The sequence below is a fragment of the Henckelia pumila genome, chromosome 4 (genome assembly GCF_033568475.1).
Source record: "Henckelia pumila isolate YLH828 chromosome 4, ASM3356847v2, whole genome shotgun sequence".
NCBI lineage: Eukaryota > Viridiplantae > Streptophyta > Magnoliopsida > Lamiales > Gesneriaceae > Henckelia > Henckelia pumila.
The window spans coordinates 202,547,160-202,558,061 of record NC_133123.1 but is presented as its reverse complement, the minus strand read 5'-3'; positions in this window follow the sequence as shown (position 1 = coordinate 202,558,061).

The following is a 10,902-nucleotide window of genomic DNA, read 5'->3' as shown; positions in this document are numbered from 1 at the left end:
GACTTGAATATGTGGTTTGATAGTATGTTGTATATTCATTACTTGATATGTTGCTTTTACTGGGATTATCATTCTCACCGGTTATCCGGCTGTTGCTTTGTTTTGTATGTGTACTTGGCAACATGAAGGGCAGGATCAAGTCAGCATAGACCTGGTTAGCGTCCAGAGCAAGAGATAGAAGTGAGACTCGTTTAGAAGTCGAATCAGCATGTCAACCTAGTTATGTTTTGCGATCATGTTTAGTCATTCGAACTTCTCGTATATGTTTTGTAAGCAAGAAACGATGTAGGTGCTATCGAATTGAATGTTGCTCTTCCCTAAACCTTTCTTGTATTGTTATTGGAATGTCAAATACTCTTAATGCAAGTGTTTAGGTTTTGATTGAGTTTATTACAGTGCCTTAACTTTTCTGGGCGAGGGGACGGCGCGGGCGCGCGGCCTCTTTGCGAGGTATGAGTGCGGGCGCGCGGCCTCTTTGCGAGGTATGAGCGCGGGCGCGCTTCCTTTGGCGCGGGCGCGCTGAGATTTTCGGGGCGTAGGCACGGGCGCGCTGATGTCAGCGCGGGCGTGCTGATGTCAGCGCGGGCGCGCGAGCCTCCTTTAAAAAAAATAATAATATTTATTGGGTTCTTGATTACTTATCGCTTGTTGTCTGATATTAGTTGTTTAGAAACGAGGTCTCACATATTGTGTTTCATTGCTCTTCCGGGCTAAATCTTATGGTCACATGGAAGTTTTATACTGTTGGACTAATTTAGATGTGAATGGAATTCATTAATGTGCTCGGACTCTCCTCATTCATTCTCCACGTTTTGATGTAGGGAAATAAAATAATGGTTGGCCCTAGACATTTATTATGCCCAGTTGTTCTGAACGCTCCTTGTCCGGCTGCTACTTCAGCTTTCGTTATCATATTGCATGCATGTGCTTGCATATATGATTGGAGTCTGATGCCCTTTCTCACAGAACACAGTACACAAGCTCTCAATCTCTCGGCTTCTGCTTCATTTTCTGGGCTGCATTTTTTTTCCTCTTCCTCTTAAGCTCTTACGGTTTCACTACCTATCTTCTTGCTTCTGCTTGTGCAATCCCTGAGAAGATTCAGCTGTTGTGTGCTTCTGGTCAACCATATGCTAAGATTTTGATGCTACATGCTTGAGCTCCGTCGTGTGTAGAGCTTCCGTTCTTTCATACTTAAGCTCCTGTATCGCTCTCGCTCTGCGGTTGTTTTCCGAATTCGTTCTTCGTCCCCTGAGCTTTCAGCTTCTGCATGATACCGTGAAGGTGCATAATCAGTTCGCCGGTGTAGTATCTCTGTGTTAGGTGACTACAAGGTTTTTTTGTTGTATCCTGGGAAACAGACGTCCGTTGTCATCCTCGAAGCACACATCGGAGGGGACGAATCTATTTTAAGTTTGTTGTTCAAAATAATCACGTGAAATTTTCATCAAAGTATAAAACACTGTTAACATATAACTTAATAGCCATTACATTGAGCTTAAATAAGTCATTACAAACATAACCCTTTCCGACAAACATTCCACATTTTGACAAAACAACTTTGTCTGACTCAAACACAATATGGAAGTCATGCTTATTCAAAAGCAAACCAGACACCAAATTCTTTCGAATTTTTGACACATATAACATGTTGTTAAGAGTTAGCTGTTTCCCGGAAGTCATTTTCAAAATAACATTTTCTTGTCCCTTGATATCAGATGTAGCAGAGTTTTCCATGTACACCTTTTTACCATTATCGAACTCATCAAGAATTGCAAACATCTCTTTATCGGAGCACACATGGCGAGTGACACCAGTGTCAATCCACCATTCTTTTGGGTTTGAACCCACCAAGTTTACCTCAGAAATAACAACACAAAGATTCATATTAGAGACCTCTTGAGACATGTCCTCCACCATATTTATCTCCTTATTTTTCTTTGATTTCTTGCAATCAGAAGCCTTGTGACCCGGACTGCCACAGTTGTAACATTGCCCAGAAAATTTTCTTTTGAAATTATCTTTCTTGGGTCCCAACTTGGAATCTCTCCCAAACTTACCAGAGTTTTTCTTGATCTTTGAGCTCTGGCCGTGCTCGATCACATTTGCTTTTGCGACATCAAGATTAAAAAATCTTTTCTCAGAACCCTTGTTGTCTTTTTCAATGCGAAGCCTAACAACAAGTTCTTCCACATTCATTTTCTTTCTTTTGTGTTTCAAATAATTCTTGAAATCCTTCCAAGCCGGAGGAAGTTTTTCAATAATAGCTGCCATTTGGAAGGTTTCACTTAGCACCATGCCCTCCGCATGTATATCGTGCAAGATCACTTGGAGTTATTGAACTTGACTGATCACTGATTTAAGATCGATCATCTTAGAGTCCAAGAATCTACCAACCAGTGTTTTCATAACCGGGCCGGTGATCGAACCGATTTACTTAAAAAAATGGTCCAACCGGTCGGACCGTTTTAACCGAACGATCGAACCGAAAAATCGTTTATATAATTTAATATAATAAATAATATATTTTGGAATTTTTAAAACTCAAAAATTATATAAATAGACATAAAATATATATTTAACATAGTTTAAAATCTAAATAAATATGTAAATATATTTAAAATATCAATTATAGTTATAAATTATTTAAATAATAAATTATTTATTTTTTAAAAAAACAACAATTATTAAAAAAATTTAAATGAAGTAGAAATTTCAAATAATAATGTATTTATATATAAAAATATTAAATCTAAGGTTTAAAAATAAAAAATTTTAAACTTTCAAAATAAAAAAATAAAAAAAATTCAAAAAACCGGTTCAACCGGCTGAACCGGTTTTCCGGTTCTTGGCCGGTCCAACTGATTTTGACCGGTTCTGATCGGTTGGACCGATTTTCCATTTTTGGGGTCGGACCGAACCTTTCTGGCGACCGATTCCCGGTCGAACCAGCCGGTCCGGTCCGGTTCCGAAAACACTGCTACCAACAATAAACTCCTTAGCAAAAAAATTAAGGTGCTAAGAAGTGACCATGGAGGTGAATATGAATCACCATTTACTGAGTTTTGTGCTCAACATGGTATCAGACACGAAAAAACTACACCTTACTCTCCTCAGCAAAATGGCATTGTAGAGAAAAAAAATCGCACTTTGAAAAAAATGATGAATGCACTGTTATTGAGTTCTAGTTTACCACAGAACATGTGGGGGAAAGTTTTTCTAACAGCTAATTACCTTTTAAATAAGGTACCACGAAAGAAGCAATATAAAAGCCCATATGAATTATAAAAATAAAGAACACCTTCCTATCAATATTTTTGAGTGTGGGGGTGTCTTGCTAAACTAGTTGTACCTACTCCAAAAAAGTTAAAGATTGGACCTAAAACTGTTGATTGCATTTTCATTGGATATGCACACAACAGTAGTGCTTATCGTTTTCTTGTATATGAATCTCAAATTCTTGATATTCATAAGAATACGATAATGGAATCGAGGAATGCTTCATTTTTTGAACATGTGTTCCCTTGTAAGTCTAAGGAAGAACCAAGTTCATCCAAAAGATCATACGAGTCAATGGAACAAGAGATTAACCATGAGGTTGAACCTAGACAAAGCAAGAGAGCTAGGACTGAGAAATCCTTTGGTCCGGAGTTCATCACTTTCATGTTGGAAAGTGAACTTCAAAGCTTCAAGGAAGCTATGAATTCATTTGAAGGACCTCAATGGAAAGAGGCTACAAATTCCAAAATAGAATCCATTTTGCAAGAGTATGAGAGTATGAGTACTCACTATTATATGCGCATGAATGCAAATGAACTAGATACCAAGACTCTCAGGTCAAGAAACAAGCTCATAGACCGGGCTCAGTGTATATAGCACGATGCGCCGTCGCATCAGGAGGTGGCTCATATACCCAGTGGATAATGTTGACCTGATACTAGTACATGTGTCCAACTATAAATGTGACCTGACACAAGACTTACGTATCCAATCATCCACAAACTCGTAGGGTGAGCGCCCTACTACAGGATACCTCTAAGGTAAAAGCTCAATATGCTCATGTATGAAACATACAGTCATGACATGCCGTAAAGGCATATAAAACATGCAATCACATAATCCATGCAAACACATAATACATGCATACTCAATCCGGATATCTCGAATAATACTTTCGTACCTTTCTAAGGCAGATCCTAGAAGCTCCCATCTAGGTCCAAGCCTACCATGCAACACTAAAACATAAATAACTCATGCATTACCTAGCATGCCAAACATCACCTACTAGGCTCTAAAAGCCTTAATTAAACTATAGTCTACTCCCTATTTACTATAGTGAACCAAAGTCATACCTTCGTCAATCGTCATCTCGCTGATGACGCATGCCCCAGAGCCTGGGCATAGCCTAGCTACGACCCCTGGACACTTCGCCAGAGCTCCGCCGCCTGGCTGCTACTGCGGACACTGTCCACTATAAAAATATACTATTTCCTACTCCAACTCTTAAAGAAAGAGTTCCGAAGCCCTTAAATAGAGCGATTACCGGGAGAGGAGAGGTAAATTTGCTCTTCAAAATGCGGAATTTGGACCCCTATTTATAGGCTGGGTTCGGACGGTCCGAACTGCCACTTGTCCGAGCCTTTTAGACACCTGGACCCTGCGGAGTTCGGACGGTCCAAACTCGGGTTCGGACGGCCCGAACTGGTTCGGAGGGCCCGAACTGGTCCGTGTGCTCCGAACTGTTTTGGTCCTTCCGAAGTCATTTTTGGACCCCCGGGACCTACCCCACCATTTTTTGACGTTCCGAATCTGATTTTCCACTCATTTTCACCAAATAAGGACTCCTTAAACATGTTTTGACACTTTTAAAATTATATGTCATTTTCTAACATGTTTAAGATCACTTAATCTTGTAAAATGGAACCGGGCTATTACATTCTCCCCCTACTTAAGATATTTCGTCCTCGAACAATCTTAAGTACTGAATGTAGTAAAATATTGAATAAAAATATTTTATTCAAACTGATTCATTTTACAAGTTACAATCTGAAAATACCACAATTCAAAATAGCTCTGGATAATCTGTACGCATACGACTCTCAAGTTCCCAAGTGGCCTCCTCAGTGCCTCGGTGCTGCCACTGAACTAGAACAAGAGGAACGGTCTTGTTGCGTAACACCTTATCCTTATGACCCATGACACGCAAAGGTCTCTCTACATATGTCAAATCCGTATCCAACTGTACTTCAGACGGCTGTAAGATATGAGACTCATCTGGCACATACCGTCGTAACAGTGAAACATGGAACACGTCATGGATACTTGACAAATACGGCGGTAATGCCAACCTGTAAGCCAGATCTCCAACACTTTCCAGTATTTCAAATGGACCAATGTACCTAGGAGATAGCTTACCTTTGAGACCGAATCTCAAAATCCTGCGAAATGGTGAGACTTTCAGGAATACTTTCTCGCCCACCTCAAACTGTAAAGGTCTGCACTTGACATTCGCATAGCTAGCCTGTCTATCCTGCGCAACCTTAATTCTCTTCTTGATTTGCCCAACAATATCAATAGTTTGTTGGACTAACTCTGGTCCCTCCATTTGTCGCTCCCCCACTTCTTCCCAGAAAAGTGGAGTACGACATCATCGCCCGTACGACGCCTCAAACAGAGCCATCCCAATACTGCGATGGTAACTGTTGTTGTACGCAAACTCAATTAATGGCAACTGATCTTGTCATGCTGGACCAAAATCCATAGAACATGCTCGCAACATGTCTTCAAGAGTACGGATTGTGCGCTCTGACTGCGCGTCAGTATCTGGGTGATATGTTGTTCTCAAGCTAAGAGTTGTACCCATGGCGCGCTGAAGACTCTCCCAAAACCTGGAATTAAACATGGGATCTCGATCGCTGACTATGCTCACAGGCACTCCGTGCAATCGAACAATCTCCTGGATGCACAACTGTGCCATCATGACAAAACTGTAGTCCGGATTATAAGGAATAAAATATGCTGACTTGGTGAGTAGGTCCATCACAACCCAGATAGAATCACAATTTCTTGAGCTTACCGGTAAATGGGTCACGAAGTCCATCATGATCAACTCCCATTTCACTCAGGAATGGATAAACTGTGAAGCAATCCTCCAGGTCGTTGGTGTTCTGCCTTGACCTACTGATACACCAAACATCTAAAAACATACCGATACACACTTTTCTTCATTCCTTTCCACCAGAAAGAATCTCGTATGCAAATCTTTGTACACTGAAAGGATTCTCATACTTTATGACTAACACTTGTCATAACACATGTGACAACGTCGTTGTCCACAATTCTTGATTTCTTGAATCCCTCCGGTTCTATTCTTGGAAATATCAATGCAATTATTCTTATTGACTCAAAAGTCGATTAGTACTATATCTAGTACTAATATAATGACATCTATCTCATAACTTGAGATAACATCTAAAAATAAGAATACTGATTATCCTGCCACGGATAACAATTTCTTGCTGAATTCAGACTTACGTTATTAGATGAACAAAATTGTTTCATCCTTATTTGGCAAAGTCCTTAAAACCAATACAATCTAGCAAAAACCCCTGAATCGATCTCATCAAATCTAACATATCAATGACCTAACACATCCAATAGGCATCCCGAAAAATTGGTGACAACAATCCCTCTGGATTTGATAACCTTAGATCTCAGCTGCTGTCCTTTTTCCATGTCTAAACACTTGATGATATCCTGTTAGTATCCATTAAAATTCAAACGTTTGCTAGATCAATTTCTGATAATATAATTCCAGAATTACTGCAAATCATTCCTGAGAACTGAATATCTGAGTACTGTACTCATTTTATCAGTCTACCAAAAAGTGAACAATTCCAATCATTCTTTATGCAAAAGAAAATTTAGCTCCCCCATCACGGGGTTATAACATCTGTATTTACCTCAGACAAATAGTTTCAAATAGTCATTGGGCACCAAACTTGCACCAGTTTAATTGACCATTTCAAAACATACATGAACACCTAAGTGCTCAACTTTCACTATCCAAGTGAATTATCATATTGACGAATCCATGTTGTAACTTAGCAGGCTCATGACATATATCAATAAAATCGAGTATCTTTTCAAGGTTATCAAACTGACACCAAATTATATTTTTAACGTAACTGTTGCAATGATCTCTAGACTGAGTAAATTTTTCATCCCCTTCTGAAGTACAAAAGACTTCCAGAATATCAATGGAAATATACTCTCCCATGTCTATCGTTGATCACAGTTCACGTCTCCCAGTATAAGTCATCACAGTGCCCTGATAAAATTCTTATTTGCTTGAAAATCCATCAATCGAATTCTAATTCTTACAGGAAAACTTACATAAGTAAACTCATCACTTAGAATTTCCTGTTCATCTCGTAATCAAGATCCTGATAACTAATAAACATCTGATAGAATCAGACAATACTGGTAAAACCTCCTGGTTCTCCCCCAGTATCACATGCGAGAACTACCCGTCCAGATTATTCACTTGTCAAAGAATCCTTTCCAAGACTATTCTGTCCACGGAAACCAAAGTATGTATCTCTGATGAAGTCAGACGATAACTCAAATCTCTTGGAACTAATCCAGTACCAAGTATAATTCCAGAAGACTCAAATAAATCCTGAATATTTTCCTGATAGTTATAACCATTGTTATGACTATACATACAACGAGACTGAGGTAAGTCTTCCTATAATGCAAAACTAGAACAAAAGAATCCTTCCAGAGTACACCGGCATAAGGTCGCACTTACTATACCATCTCGGAACCTGTCAGTCAAGAGCATCCTGGCATAACTCATCTCTGAGTCTCTGATATTATGCAACATTCCTATCTGGACAAAAATCATTGGTCAAGGAAAATTCTCTGTAGAGGCACAACTAAAATCCCGAGTTTGCAAGCATATGATAATTAAATCATGTTGAACATCAATTCAACTAATCTCCCGGATTAAATCCCAAAATCACAAATCAAGATCAAAACTTATCTACTCAGAACAATTACTTGTCAAGGAAAAATCCATTCCAAGACTGTTCTGACAACGGAACATCTTTATCTCAAACAGACGATAACTATACCTTGATATCATACCTGGTATCCGTCCTATCCAAAGTCATACTCTGTTGTGACTGTTGCCAAATTTCCAGACTGAGTAGCTTTCCCTATATAGTCCCCGGAGCACCAAGGCCTCCAAACAATCTCTGAAGTATGGAAACTTTCAGAGGAATACCGACTAAGGGTCGCTCCTCCTCACGTCTAGTACTGGTCACAATCCACAACTCTTGGTATTACTTAGTCTGTCATCCTAATGAAAATCCATCATCACTAGGTAACAATCTAAAAATATCAAAACAGCCAACTGTTCTAAGGAAACCCGTCTAGAACAAACATTCATGCGTCTTGATGAGCCACATCATCCCTGGCAAACATTTGGCTTATTAAAATATTCTAGGTAAAACATCTAGAACTATTCATTGAAAACATGCAAAATTCCCAAGTACTCATTTAAAACAATGATCAATCTTTTATTCAATATAACCAAGTTAATCTTCAATGATTACAATACTTGAACCACAAATTCAGGTTCCAATACAATCTTTATTACAATCTCATGTAATACATAACTTAAGCAAAAGATTACACTGAAAGATGTACAATACAACAATAACTGAGTACATCAAATACTGAAATCTTTAATACATATGATTACAACTGAAATACTGTTTATAACAAAATACAGTATTTAAATTCATGCGGAAGTCTTTCATTCCGTCTACTGATCTTGAACATGAAGTTTCCTGTCTGCCACTCATGTCAGCAGACCTTCTACCTCGCAAGATCTCAAAGAATAAAATCTTGCCAATCTATCGGATCCTTCCAATATTGTTGGGTTCCTAATCTGGTATATGAGACAAGATTTTTCCGTCAATCTCTCCAACTACTAGCGGAGAATCTTTCGGGGTGGCTTCCTTGGTCGACTCAGAATGGATGAATACATGTCACACATTCCTTTCACCCTGGAGAAGTGTCTGGCGTTGAAAACTGGATCTTCTCTTCCAGCTCCATCCTGCTGGGATCCACATAATACTATCCTCTGCTACCAACCTTGGCAATGACGATCTTGGAAAAGCCTAGACATCCTGTTATTTCAATTCCTGATACTGCTATCGTCATCGAATCCAACTTGTAATCCTACAAAGGATAACCCAAAATCAATACTATGTGCCAAAAAATCTTATTGCATGCTCTGATACCATAAATGTAGTGACCCGCACCGTGATCACCTACTAATCAGAACTTAAGCATGCAATTAATCAATAAAATAATCTTAATCAGAGTAACTGCGGAATCTTATAATTAAATAATATCAGGTAGGCAAAGCCTAGTGGTCAACCCTGCTATCCAGCCTTGGTCACCACCTAACCTCCCTGTACCCGGGAGAACTACCTGCAACTGCCCCATGGAATAGGGCATCCAGCCAACAGAAAATAACCGAAAGTAAGCGTAGCATGCTCAGTACGAGAGTATGAGTATATACTATTATATGTGCATGAATGCAAATGAAATGGGTACCAAGACTCTCAGGTCAAGAAACAAGCTCATAGACCGGGCCCAGGGTATATAGCACGCTGCACCGTCGCGTCAGGAGGTGGCTCATATACCCAGTGGATAATGGTGACCTGATACTAGTACATGTGTCCAACCATAAAGGTGACCTGACACAAGACTTACGTATCCAACCATCCACAAACTCGTAGGGTGAGCGTCCTACTACAGGATACCTCTAAAGTAAAAGCTCAATATGCTCATGTATGCAACATACAGTCATGACATGTTGTAAAGGCATATAAAACATGCAATCACATAATCCATGCAAACACATAATACATGCATACTCAATCTGGATATCTCGAATAATACTTCCGTACCTTTCTAAGGCAGATCCTAGAAGCTCTCATCTAGGTCCAAGCCTACCATGCAACACTATAACATAAATAACTCATGCATTACCTAGCATGCCAAACATCACCTACTAGGCTCTAAAAGCCTTAATTAAACTATAGTCTACTCCCTATTTACTATAGGAAACCAAAGCCATATCTTCGTCCGTCGTCATCCCGCTGATGACGTATGCCCCAGAGCCTGGGCATAGCCTAGCTACGACCCCTGGACGCCTCGCCAGAGCTCCGCCGCCTGGCTGCTACTGCGGACAATGTTCGCTATAAAAATATACTATTTCCTACTCCAACTCTTAAAGAAAGAGTCCCGAAGCCCTTAAATAGAGCGATTACCGGGAGAGGAGAGGAAAATTTGCTCTTCAAAATGAGGAATTCGGACCCCTATTTATAGGCGAAGTTCGGACGGTCTGAACTGCCACTTGTCCGAACCTTTTAGATACCTGGACCCTGCGGAGTTCGGACGGTCCAAACTCGGGTTCGGACGGCCCGAACTGGTCCGTGTGCTCCGAACTATTTTGGTCCTTCTGAAGTCATTTTTGGACCCCCGGGACCTATCCCACCATTTTCGGACGTTCCGGATCTGATTTTCCACTTATTTTCACCAAATAAGGACTCCTTAAACATGTTTTGACACTTTTAAAATTATATGTCATTTTCTAACATGTTTAAGATCACTTAATCTTGTAAAATGGAACTGGGCTATTACAGGAGGTGCATCAATTGCATGGAAATCTTCTAAACAAACTGTAATAGCCAGATCCACGATGGAATCTGAGTTTATAGCACTTGATAAGTGTGCTGAAGAGGCTGAATGGTTTCGTTTATTCTTAGAAGATGTTCCAGGATGTGTAAAACATGTACCGGCTATTTGCATTCACTGTGA